The sequence below is a fragment of the Macrobrachium rosenbergii genome, chromosome 54 (genome assembly GCF_040412425.1).
Source record: "Macrobrachium rosenbergii isolate ZJJX-2024 chromosome 54, ASM4041242v1, whole genome shotgun sequence".
Taxonomy (NCBI): Eukaryota; Metazoa; Arthropoda; class Malacostraca; order Decapoda; family Palaemonidae; genus Macrobrachium; species Macrobrachium rosenbergii.
Window position 1 is genome coordinate 5,219,990 of NC_089794.1, and position 14,593 is coordinate 5,234,582.

At 34.4% G+C, this 14,593-nt stretch overlaps 1 pseudogene; it reads right to left on the reverse strand.

The window, feature by feature from the left end:
* Positions 1-14,593, reverse strand: part of LOC136834739 (GDP-L-fucose synthase-like) — a 30,789-nt pseudogene that overhangs the window by 15,755 nt on the left and 441 nt on the right.

Below are 14,593 nucleotides of genomic sequence, written 5' to 3' on the forward strand. Positions count from 1 at the left end.
CGCTTTCATTATGCATGCTGTTAGTGTTACTCCCACTGTATAGTTATTTTCCTTACGTAATTTATTTTTTTTATTAATTCCGACCCATACGAAAGTCGCTTGCACAAAATAGACTGGCTATTTGGCCCCAAATCCCCATGAAGAAAATTCTGAGTTTCGTCCTTATAGTAATGCCTAATAACCTATTTGCTTAAAAATATACCTCTATATGTTTCCCATAAAGCCAGGCCGATATATAATTTATCACATTTTTTTACTAACACATCATTCTATTAAATTTCTGGTAACCTGATCTCTACAAAAGATAATTTTCTCAGAATCTATTCAATTGATACCATAATTCCTCTTATTGATATGTACTAAAATTGTATTTGCCATGTCACCTATTCTCACATTATGTATTTTTCCCAGTTTGTCCTATTCATGATGTTTTATATTCTATTCCTGAATGTTATAGATACATCCAGTTTTATTATCCGGAGAATTTCAAATAGTTATGTTCCTAATTTTATCTGTTGTTTTAAAAACAACATTAATACCCAGTGGCTTGACTATTCTCAGAACGTATCAAAACAAATTTGAAAAGAAGCACCGAAAATTTTTTGTTTTCAAACTCCAGGATTTTCGTCAGGCCATTAAACCTTTTCTATGCTTTACCGCCAAATATGTTTGGATACCTCCAGTTGCGTACAACTTTTACGTCTGTTGTCGAGTTCATTATTTACAAATTCTGTGGTTATGACCATCAGCGTTCTTAAAAAACAGAGGAAAAAAACAGCCTTCTTTATGGTTTATTTGTACTAGAATAAAAGTGAATGTACGCGTGCAAGCAAAAGTTTGCATTCTTATTGTAAACCAAAAATTTGAGTTTTCTATCTAATTTCCCGTTTGCCTCTTTCTACAGGATAAATTTTATGGAGGGTAACAATGTATTAGGAAGTTACTTACATTCTTTTCTATTGGCCAAAAACAGATAAGGTCATGTACATAACGTACCCGTATTACAACTTTTGGCAGCATATTACGCAAATAATTTCTTTAAAGAAATTCTACATACAGCTTCCTGAGCATGGACGCAAAGGGTTTTCCGTCTTTAGATAAATCTAGGGATTGGTCATTACGAATCAGTGTTGGTTTTAAAACACTTGTAGCAATTGGGAGCACGCTTATAAGAAATTCTCAGAACGATAAAACTGGCTATATCTATAAGATTCTAAGATTCCATACAAAGAGTGCATCACACAAAATGGGAAAACTTTGACTGCTAGTTAAAACCACATGAATATAGTATAAGAACGGTTACATTTAAAATGAATTATTTGTACCTATTAGTAAAAACATATACGGTATGGATTTGATGGAATGCAAGGAAATCACGTTATGTAGAAGTCTTGTTTTAAGAATATGATAATAGCACGTATTATTAGGAAAGCCTGTGATAAATTGTGAAATATCTGCTGGGTTTATATAAAGCTGGTGAAGTATTAATGAAGTGCTTTTCAAAACTGATGTTATTGTTGTATTTATCTCAACACGAAACTTCCTTGCGGCTATGCTCTGATTTTCTTAGTACTTAATCCCGACCCCTGATTAGGTGTAAAAAATACTATAAAGCGCTCAGTACAGATAATTTCCTATCACCCTTCTACTTCAAATGGTTGACTGATTGCAGGAATTATATACATATATATATATATATATATATATATATATATATATATATATATATATATATATATATATATATATATATATATATATATATATATATATATATATAATCATACATATATATATATATATATATATATATATATTTATTTATTTTCAATATTTAAAGGAATAATCTTATACAGAAGTATTTGGGAAAACCGAGAGTTTAAAGGGGTATCTATAACTGAATACTAATAACCATAATCACTTACCTGAGATCAGCAGCTTTAGAAGAGAGGAAAATCCACTTCTCATTGGGACGGCTGTCTTCCTCGGTGACTTTCTTGAGGGCATGTCCCACCATTCCTGACCCCCCCGTGACCACAATCACCATCTGCTCGTTTGTTGCATTCATTTCTTAGCTGAAAAAAAGAAGGTGAAATCTTCGTCAATTTCTGGATGTCTTAAACGGATTATTATTTCATTCTTGAATGCATTTTATCTTTCCCAATCCACTGAATGATATCATGCATTCATTGTTCCTGCCCAGTTGTTCCCAAAATCACTGGTCTTTTGTCAGACCGCAGAGAATGATCTCACAAGGCATACTGCACATGATCTACAGGTGTCTCAACAGAAACCCCCCTTTCTGTGGGCCTGCAGTGCAATTAAAAACTATTCTCATCCTCTACGTGCTATCTTTACTGCTATTATTTCATTTAATCATAAACTATTTTTCCTCTTTTACACGCATGTTCAATCAGTAAATGAATAATGAAGTGTTCTGCATTCATTACGTACCTTGCCGTCATTGAGATCTCTTTGTCTGGTACAAAGTAAGTATATCTTAGTTTAACTTGACCACTGAGCTGATTAACAGCTCTCCTAGGGCTGGCCCGAAGGATTAGATTTATTTTACGTGGCTAAGAACCAACTGGTTACCTAGCAACGGGACCTACAGCTTATTATGGAATCCGAACCACATTATGACGAGAAATGAATTTCTATCACCAGAAATAAATTCCTCTAATTCTCCATTGGCTGGTCGGAGAGTGGAACGCTGGGCCAACGGCGTGCTAGCCGAGAGCTCTACCCACCCCTCCAATGAAGAACTTTTGTCTAGTACAGCTGTTGTGAGTGTTACCTATTAACCATCTACTTATTTAAACGTTTATAGCGTTTTCCCTTTCTCCCTTTTGTTTACTTCATTTTGTGTGTATATCTCTTTTCTTTAAAGTCTTACCCTTGACAGGGACCCTCGCCTCTTTAGTAATTACTGGTGCAGTAGGTTGTCGTTTACCCATTCTTGCATGTGAGATATGAAGTGAGTAGCTATTCATGAAGGAGAATCACTTGTGTGTGTAATCGTCTGTTTCTTTTTGAGCGCTTTCCCTGAGTGATTCCGCTTCAAATCAATCAGCGATTTGTGTCACGCAAATGTCGAGAAGGGCTGATGTCGATTTCATACCGTTTCCGACGGTTAATTTTTTACGAAGGTTCCTGATTACTCATTTTTTCCACCTTGGTATCTAGCATACTTACGTTGCGGGTCTGGAAAAAGAACAAGAATTTCATCTATATGTCTCTTCCACGGGACTTTTATATCTTTCCGTGTTAATGGCACTAGGTAACATTACTTTATAGAATTCCATTCGCAATAATGAAAGATAACGTGGAACCCGTAACTACTATGAATGTCTGTCTATATGTCTTACCATTATAGGTTTTACATCACTGGACCGGAATTGTGTACAGCCATTCTCCTTATAAACTCTAATAACTCACCAAGTACAGAATGAAAATAGTAAAGCTATAATAAACTAAAATATTAGAAAAAGTAAAAGAAACCACTAGTATATTAAAAAATGATAAATGTAATGGCACCCTTCATTAGTAAAATCCAGTTGAGAAGATTATATGTAATCGAAAAAGCGAAAGTAATAAAGATGATAAAAACCCGAGTTTATATTAATTCGAGTGGAGTGTGACCTTTCTTTTGTAAGGGAAACTTGTAAAAAAATAGCATTTGTGTAAAAAGGAACATACACACACAAATGCTAGACATATAGAATACAATAGATACAATAAGCTATTAGCCCCACATGGTTACCATAACAAAATTAATCATAAGACTAATTTCAGAGCTAGTGAATTAGTGTATAGAAGTAATGACAGAAAAGACAAAGTAGTTGAAGGAGTACCTGTAAACTGATTCGAACAATACTGGGAAACGAAACATTCAGCATCCACTAATGGATCCAGAAAAATTTCTTGGGGGCCACCAATTTTTTCATATATATATATATATATATATATATATATATATATATATATATATATATATATATATATATATATATATATATATTATATAGAATATATAGGAAATTAAATAGAAAAGAGAGAGATAGAGATAAAAAAAGTTAGGAGTAGATGGAGAGAGAAATAAGAGTAAAGAGAGATAAAAGAATACAGTGATAACGGCCAAATGCTGTTGTGTCATATTATCATATATAGATGTTTATATGAACCATTATATATCGTGTTTGAGCCATAAACACATATAAAAATGGGAAATAATATCGGATTATATAGCAAAACATGAATCAGCACAGTATAAATATACAACAGCTGATTCTATATATATATCCGGAAGGTGTTTATGAAGTTCCAGGATTTTTATCACATCGTGATTTAATCCAATCAATCATGGGAGGGTCTTTCACAAATAAGATCACCTCCTATCAAGTCCTCTAAGGAGAGATTTGAATCACACCCACTACAGTCCTTCCAATCAGAATTGAAATCACCTTGCTGATTAATCCTTCCAATAAGGCTAGATAAATGGGATTGCAGATAGGAACTTTCGGGTTCGCGAGTTGGAACCCAGGAGACGAGAGTCAGAACAGTCCTTCAGTACTTCTCCCACTTCAGTTGTGTTACCACATATAGACTATTCAAGAGTGAGTTTCTATCATTTAATCTTGTTAGTTTTACTGATCTTTATTTACTGTACTAATTAAAGTGGGAAAATTCTCGTCTCTATACGCCTTTCTGAGAGATATCAATATTTAAAAACCAACACATCATCCACGCCATCGAAAGAAACCAAGGTAAGAAGAGAAAGTTAAAATCTATGCAAACATATAACGAAGAACATGAAAAAGGAACAAATAAAAACATTCTTAAATTATGAATTTTTATCACACCGTGATTTATATACAATCATGAAGCTACAAATGTCGCTTAATATCAAATTCACGATACCTCGGGAATATCTCCAATGGAGAATTATCACCAAAGGGGAATTTATAAGTGATAAAGTTCTTAATGTCTGAAACAGCCAACCCACGGCTCTGAGCTGTTGTAATGCCTCCATCTGACGTTAGATGTGCTATCAAGAGTAAGTTAAAGGCAACTTATTTTTCAGTGGAGATGCTGCATTTTTGTTCACTGTTTGTTCCAGACACATGTTCACTGCAGTTTAACATAGTTTTATTATGTTTTATCACACCGTGATTTAGAATACAATCAAGATCTACAAATGTCACTTAATTCAGGTTGGACGGACTGAATATCTTCGATGGAGAAACAAATGAACTACCAGTATAGTTCTTAATTTGAAACAGCCAATCCTCTCTGAGCTGTTTAATGCTCCATCAAAGAAATGTCCAATCACAGTTCCTAAAAAACAATACCTTTCAGTGGAGATGCATCATTTTTGTTCACTGTTTGTTCCAGTTGTCTGTAGACCAGTTGTTTACAAATGGAGAAGGTAACAAGATAAATACGCCATTCAGGTTGGAGGGTTGGTTCTGGAGAAACAAACATCCCCAGAAGCTTGTTTAAAAAAAAATGTTACAGTTGGTAAAACTTTCAGATCTACATCATTTGTGTGAAACTTGTCATTCACTGCAAGATACTCCTCAGTTAGTTTTGACTTAAATGGCGCTTCCTGAAGAACATATGACATGTCAGTCTGTGCTTCTTCACTAAGAGTGCACAGAAATCTCTGGAACAATAATCTTTCCATGACACAGGCAAGGATTTGATGAATACGAACACATCTGTTGTAGAATTTACCTTTCATAAATCCTGTCAAGGATCCTTCAGCAAGGATGCCAGATTCAGTAAGCATGTATTCTACTCCTGAATCATGAATATAAGTTCCAGGTGCACCAAAAAATGCCATTTCCAAGTGAAAATTGCCAAGTAAAATCAGCAGTCTGTCAAACTCTGGTGATTCAATTCCTTGAATTGAGTAAGCCTTGATGGCCACAGCAAGGACGTAAGTAACAATAGCATAGCTTTAGTTCACCTCCTTTGCTACATTCAAAGATCTTATCATTGTATCCCTGACTACATCATTTCGTGTTGGAGGTAAGGGAATACGATCCATATAACATATAGATTGTTGTGGCAAGTCATCTGTAACAAATTGGGAATAAAACCCTTGGAAAAGAGGTAGCTGTCTGTGTAGTGACTGCCAGTTCCAGTAAAAACCTAACAGGTTCTTTTCAAAAACATACTGGCCATCATTTGGAGATGCAGAAATGTCAAAATGGGCACTTTTCAAGGTTGCCCCAAAAGGAGGAATGTCTCGATCAGAACCTTCATATCGTCTTTGCTTTAGTCTACAAATCATTTCTATTTCTTTTGTGCCATCTTTTGAGTATTTGTTTTGATAACAGAAGCCGACAGTTGAATGAAGGGTGCTCGTTTCAATATTTACATCATAGTTATCCCAGGCAATAGCTGTTGCGAGGTTGAGTTTACACAGAATTCCATCTGGAGTTTCCTGATTATCATCTGACACTGTTAAGGCAAATTCAGTCTCTAAAGATTTAAGTTCATCATAAGATATTGAGTGCCCCAATTGTTAAGTATCTGTACTACTGTCTTTGATCCAGTCAATGTTCCCATGCCAAGTCCTAGACATGTGTTTTTCCAGGGGCGCACTCGATCTCTTGATGTAATAATCACAGCGTCAGATGCGCTTGACATCACTCGTCGTTCAATATTTTCCTTAGGAACCAGATTAGTGTCTGAAAGAAGGCCATAATAAAGTGTTCGAAAAAAGAACTCTAGTGATTCTGGAAGCATTGGGGAAGTCGGTTTCAGAGTATGAACTGATGTTGGACTAGGAGATTTGGATTTAGGCATAGATAGGATAATGCTATGTAAATACATAGCAACAGCGCGTACTTGTTCATATTGCTTGGATGACTGGTGTTCACCAACAAATGCTGCTCTAGCATCTGGCTCAGACATGGATGAGCTGTGAATGAGATTTCCTACCCGCCTGTTAAGTAATAATGTAGGTATCTCATTCGAATAGGCCTCTTTAATTTTACACAGCAGTGAATAAACAGTGTATTGATCAATGTCTTCTTGAGAACCACCCCTGGACATGAATTCTGTAGTATATAAATCAAACAGGGATGTTGATAGAATTACTTCCTTTTTATCAATCACATGGTGCTGCACATAGTCGCAGATGATCCGGAAAGTTTCTGCATTGATATGTTGACTGATTTTTGCTCTGTTTTAGGTAATATTTCTGAAGCCTTAACATATTTACGACGACAAGACTTATGATATTTGACTCTCCTTGCAGTAAAGTCACCTCCACTCATGAATATCGATATTACACGATGGTCATTTTTTTTAACAGCTTCTAATATTGGTCTGCAGCCTTCCTTGGTATTACACTCTGACAGTACCTCCATTGATTTATTCCACTTCCTCTTACGTTTGCCACAAAAGATACAATCAGCTGAGAGTACCCCATTTTCATCTGTAACAGGAAGGGAGATTATTGTTCCGGTTTCTGGTGTTGATGACTCAGGAGCCACCAGCTGTGTATCAAGTGTTGATCGTTTAACTACACTATACTTTCTTAGGCAAGGAGAATGGTAGCAATCTGAGTGAGTAAACTCGTCCTTATTGATTATCTGAATTGTAACTTCATGAGAGACATCAGAACGAAGTTTTCTGCGTAGGTCTTCATTTTTCTTAATAGAATTCCACGTATTTGCGTGGAAGCCTCGTAGTTTACTGGTTATTTCTTCAGATGATCTGCATATCATACATGCCTTCTGAATTCCTGTGGCACCTGCTGCATGAACAGACTCCATAATCTGCAATAATATACTGGAAAATAATAATTCCTTATCTGAAATATAAACATTAATAAGGAATTTAATCTTGATACATTCCCCTAAGGGCAGCTGTACATGATGGGGTCTAGTTTTATGATCAGCTGAAAGGCCAGTTTATTTCCAACCAGACTGAATCATATGGATTGTAATTTTGGTCTGTCACTTGGTCTGACAGTCTGTCTGATGGGGATCAAGTACGGGTTGATCGTAAAATCCTACAGCTTGTGAGATTTCAACCACATCTCATCGTGTGAACGGTAACTCAAGACCAGTCATCAATTTTGTTCTTGGCAGCGTCACGGGAACATCTCCCGTCCTGACGGCCGTCATGAACTGGTCATTTGCAGAATGCCAGTTCTTGGATGAATTTATAATACTTACACAACGTATGAACGCACGTGCAAAATTAAAAGTAAAGAATATATGATACTTTAATGTCGATACAACCCTGATATGATCCAGCATCAGATGGACAAACTTTTTACATAAACCTGTTATCCTACTATAAGTTATAGGCCTACAAGGAATACATACGAATATGATGGGATAACGCATGATTTTTCCTTTTTCTCCCACTATTACCCTATCCCATCAAGCTTTTTAATCTGCATAAGCCTATAGTTATAAAAATTTCTATAACTTTCATCACTTTTGCATGTTACGATATATGCATGAGATTTGCAGATACAGACCTGAATGCAAGAAATATTGATTGTTACAGGATACAGACCTGAATGCAAGAAATATTGATTGTTACAGGATAAGAATTACTGCTGGAGTTATTTTTGTTTCAATTCCTATTGACCCATGGAATATTTCATTTCATTAATTCCATCACACACACAAGCACACACACACACACACACACACACACACACACACACACACACACACACATATATATATATATATATATATATATATATATATATATATATATATATATATATATATATATATATATATATATATATATATGTGTGTGTGTGTGTGTGTGTGTGTGTGATATATATATGGAGTTATTGCTTCACATAAAAGTAATATATATATATATATATATATATATATATATATATATATATATATATATATATATATATATATATATATATATATATATATATATATATATATAATTATATATATATATATATATATATATGTATATATATATATATATATATATATATATATATATATATATATATATATATATATATATATATATATATATATATATATATATATATATATATTAGCACTGAGTCTTTCGTGTGGAGTTATTGCCTCACACAAAGTTGTATTTTTTTCTGAATGGCAGGGTCACAAGTGACAACAGCTACAAGTACGTGTGCTGGTCCATTCTTAAATAATTAAACCAGTCATATAGTGCGAGTCTCAGTTCTTCTAAAAAGAAATGTGAGATAAGTGTTTTCGCTTTAATAGCCAGTCTTTTGTCATTTTATTTTCTTTTGCGGAGTAGGCATATAGTTAGGGCACTGTAGCCATGTCGAGGTCCGTAGACCACCGTGTCTCGCCATCAACAGATTTGTTCTTGAGGTGCGGTTGGATCATGTGAATGAGATAAAATTTTTATCGGATACGGCATTTCGATTGATATTAGCACCAAAGTCCCATCGTGTAGAGCCGCTTTAACACCCAAACTTTCACAAAGATGTAGCATAACACAAATAATTTCTGGAAACGAGAATGTGAACGAATTGTTCAAGATAGGCTAACTATATACAACACACTTTTCCCCATTGTAGTCCCCCTCCCGAAGTTGACGATCATACAACTTGGAGGCCTGACTCCCAAATTAAGTAGGTCTATAATAGCATGTCAATTATTTAACTATACTCCACTTATTTTCGGCTGGCCGCACTTAGATTAAGCTACGATACCACCAAGTAACCAGTACCGTATATTCAGGGAGGAAAACTTAAACTCAACTAAAAAATAATACTTACGGGCAAAATTAAGGCGAAAATTGCCCGCACTTTTATGTTTAAAGCGAGCTGAGTGTGTCACTTAACTTGCTGCCGACATGCACCACAGCCAGCTTATGCAATGTGTTTCAGTACATGCTATCGATGCTGGCTTTGACGACCATTATTCGTTTAACTTTCTCCCTATTGATATTTTTTTCACTCTTCATTATATCCTGCAGGCAGTCACTAACATCATATTATATTCTCACACCTGTTCAGTGTATTTACCACTGCTAATATGATTTATAATCCGTCTCCAACTCAGTCATAAAAATCGGACAACCGAAAATGAAATCTGTCAGCTGTGTGCAAGACCTCCAGTAAACAGAGTAGGCTAACTTCCCTGAGCTTGTTTATGTTCTCATTTTTCATTTCTCTCGTTTTCCTTACATTTACGTTACGTGATTAATTCTTTGGTCTAGTTTGCTCTTATATTTATTCATAATCTTCTTGAGAGAATGGAAATGTTCGGAATAATTTTGCGTGTGGAGAAATTGATTTTTTAAGAAATAGAGATCATCTGTGACCTTCCTCGGCCAGGTGTATCATGTTTGACGAGTTCTACGCCAGCAAAAAAAAAAAAAAAAAAAAAAAAAAATCGATTATGGTAAAGCGATATGCATTCCTAAAACTGATATTACACAATTTGAATGTATCCACGAGTTCATTAGTATGCAAGTCAGTTGAAACCAAAAGTAGGTATTCCTACTTCGATAAAACAAACTGGGTAGGCGAAAGCGCAATTATTATGATTTGTACTCTGACTATAGCGTATATCTTACATATGTATTACTTACTATTCAATAGTTGCGTATTACTCTATTTAACAAGCGTTATGTACATAGACATTTTATAGCAAAAAATCGAATAATGATAAGAACTTACATGCTGCTTTACAGTCCCAGTCTTCCAGCCTTCGCTTATATCAACGTTCATCTCGTAAACAAAGATAACATAAAGCGAGTAACGTAACTGAAGTCAGTTGCTTGCTTGACAAAATAATATGACCGAATTGTTATAGGCCTACAGATTAATGTTATTTATATGAAACAAACAAATAATATTCGTATAAAATAAATACAAAGTATATAGAAATGGGAAAAAAGATTTATTAATATATCACGATACTGTATATTACTGGTGAATAGCAGCCTACTATACGTAGTCTATATAGTAATTATCAGGGCTTGCCCTTCCCTCTCCCCACCCGTTAGGGTGTGTCTGTCAAGGGGTAACCACCCACTAAAATGTCTGTCATTACCATTACAGCACTCTAGAATAGGCAGCGCTATTGTAGTGCAAATTTTACTTGGTACCTCCCCACTCATTGTGGGGTGTCTGTCAGGGGTTAACCACCCACTAAAATGTCTGTCATGACCACCGTAGTACTCTAAGAAGTGCAGTGCTATTGTAGTGTAAATTGTACTTGGTATCTCTTAAGTTGGATCAAGATCCAATTAACCCACCCTTTTCAGTGTGTCTGTCAGGGGGAACCCACCCTCAAGTATGTCTATCACTGATCATTCTGTAATCAGGAGAGTCCAAGGATATATTATATATTAGTTTCATCTGGTATCTCATGTACTGAATCTAGACCGAAAATCTAACAAGAAATTAGTGGTGCTTGTTAAGTAAGCCACCCATATATTTTCCGCAGACGGTCAGTTTCACCGTTTACAAGTCTACTCCTAAATATCGGTAGGGTTTACAGTCGGTATCTCGTTCGTTGCATCTGAATGGTCTGGGCTGCGGAACTAATTCCTCTGTAAGTCACATGAAGAACAAAGAAGAAAACTAGTATGGTAAGGCATCAAAGCAATTAGTTGCTTTCACAAATTCTACACACGTGTGGCAAACGCAATTAGCGGCAGCTGCTAACGCGAAGAGAGCGCCAGGTGTTTGTGTGTGTGTTCCTGACAGCTTCAACGACTTCTCCACTTTACGACCACATTTTTTTTCACATCATTACAATAAGATATCCGACCCGGGAATAAACGGAGAAACTCTTAGCATCCGTGGTTGGATTCGACCACGAATGAAGGAGATCCAGAGACATCCTACTGAAGCAATATAAATATAAATCTGGTTCAGTCTATAAATACATACCCATATATATATATATATATATATATATATATATATATATATATATATATATATATATATATATATATATATATATATATATATATATATATATATATATTGAATAACAGTTGCATTGCCGCTGAAAGTTCCTCTGTTTGTTCCTTTTCTAAGATATGACGATGCATATGCAATAGCAGCGATCGACAACTGTCCCCTGTTACTAAAAATAGACCGCGCCTGTGCGCATGCTCGTGTTTACATCAAGCAGGTCGGGCATACAAACGCAGTCGAGTGCCCCACAGAAGGGAATAGCTTCCAGCCAGTGACTGGCATTACTGGTGGATTGCATGGCACTGAAGAGGCACTGGTGTGCCCGGATTATTTGTCAAGTTCTTTTTGAAATATCTTCTCTACTTTCTTTTGGTGCCATTTACCTCTTGACATCCTGAGGCTATACAGTCCTCACACCTGAACCAAGTGAAAGGTTACATGAATACTTCGTATTTTCATATCAGAAAAGAGAGAGATAGAAAAAAAAACATGATATATATATTGAGGCCACATAAATTATAATACTAAGGTCAGTATGACGTTATCTCCACAAAGACTCCAAACGTACTTAGTTGGGTTACTGTTTTAAATATAAAATGCAATATATATATATATATATATTATATATATATATATATATATATATATATATATATATATATATATATATATATATATATATATATATATATATATATATATATATATATATATATATATATATATATATATATATATATATATATATATATATATATATATATATATATCTATTTGGTATTATTACAGTTTCGGTCCAAATTCGGATATGTATTATCTTTTTACTTATCATTCATTTTTGAGATGATTCATACGAAAAACATACTCGAATCTTGCACAAATTCATGGTTACGGAGATATTTGCCGATGAATATTGTTCCTTATTGTTATCCCATGAAACTGCGAGTTACAAGGTAAGACAATACACCCCCAACAATAGCTGACACGGCAAAATTGTAACCAGTCAACACCCCTAGGTTACGTGGTGTTATTTTTAGGTAAAATTACAGTTTCGGTGTTGACTGGTTACAGTTTTCCCGTGCTAGCTATGGGGGGGGGGTCGGTTACTGTCTTACCTTGTAACGCGTACTTTGATGGGATAACAATAAGGTACAACATTCATCGGCAAATATCTCCGTAACCAAATTAATTTGCGCAAGATTCGAGTAAGTTTTTTCGTATGAATCATCTCAAAAATGAATGATAACAAGTAAAAAAATAATACGCATCCGAATTTGACCGAAACTGTAATAGTACTGATATATATATATATATATATATATATATATATATATATATATATATATATATATATATATATATATATATCTATATATATATATATATATATATATATATTCTTTCTTTCTTTCTTTTTCTTTTAACGTGCTTTTATTCCCATTTTTGTATGGGGTAAGCACGATGCCTTCTTTTGAAGGACTTTTTGATTTGCTTTGGGGTAGACCTGTGGTCTCGATCGGCTGCCCTGCCTGACATCGCTTAGACCCCGGTACGTATGTTTCATGTATCATACCAGACCTAACGCCCTTTCTTCCCAGCAGCGAGAAGTCATTGCGCGGGTATGGCGAGAGTTCGAGACGTGTGAGATGTTTGTTATGTTTTTTAGAAGGTGTTGTAGTGGCTTTGTTTTGTGTGTGTATTTAGTCTGTAACATCCATTTGCTTTTTAAGCAAACCTATCAGTTGATTACATATATAATCCCGGATGTCTACACGGATAGCAAAGTGTCTGCCTCTCTGATCAGCCGGCTTGCGGGATTGAACCGCGCCACAGACCTCTACGAAGTCCGAAGCTGCTGCTGTAACCGACTGAGCCATCGAGGCTCTCTCTCTCTCTCTCTCTCTCTCTCTCTATATATATATATATATATATATATATATATATATATATATATATATATATATATATATATATATATATATATATATATATATATATATAATGTATATGTATATGTATATGTATATGTATATATATATATATATATATATATATATATATATATATATATATATATATATATATATATATATATATATATTCATTTATTTATTTATGTATGTATGTGTGCGTGTGTGTGCGTGTAAGTGTGTATATGCTGACGAAATATTCAGTCCACTTTTACCAATCGCATACGCATCGTCACATCTTTAAAAAAGGAACAACCAGAGGAACTTTCAGCGACAACGCAACATTTATTCAATGCAATTGCACAGAATGATTGTTAAAAACGCAGCTAAAAGACTGTCGGGAATAAATTTGTTCGTTTTCAAAGATTGTTTGAGGGACTGTTTATAACAACTATGACCGACGCAAATTTTGTTTTCTAAAAGGACAATACATACGATATTAAAAATATTGAGATAGATGTGCTTACTCGGATATATATATATATACAGTATATATATATATATATATATATATATATATATATATATATATATATATATATACATATATATATATATACATATACATATATACATATACATACACATACACATACACATACACATACACATATACATATACATATACATATACATATACATATACATATACATATACATATACATATACATATACATA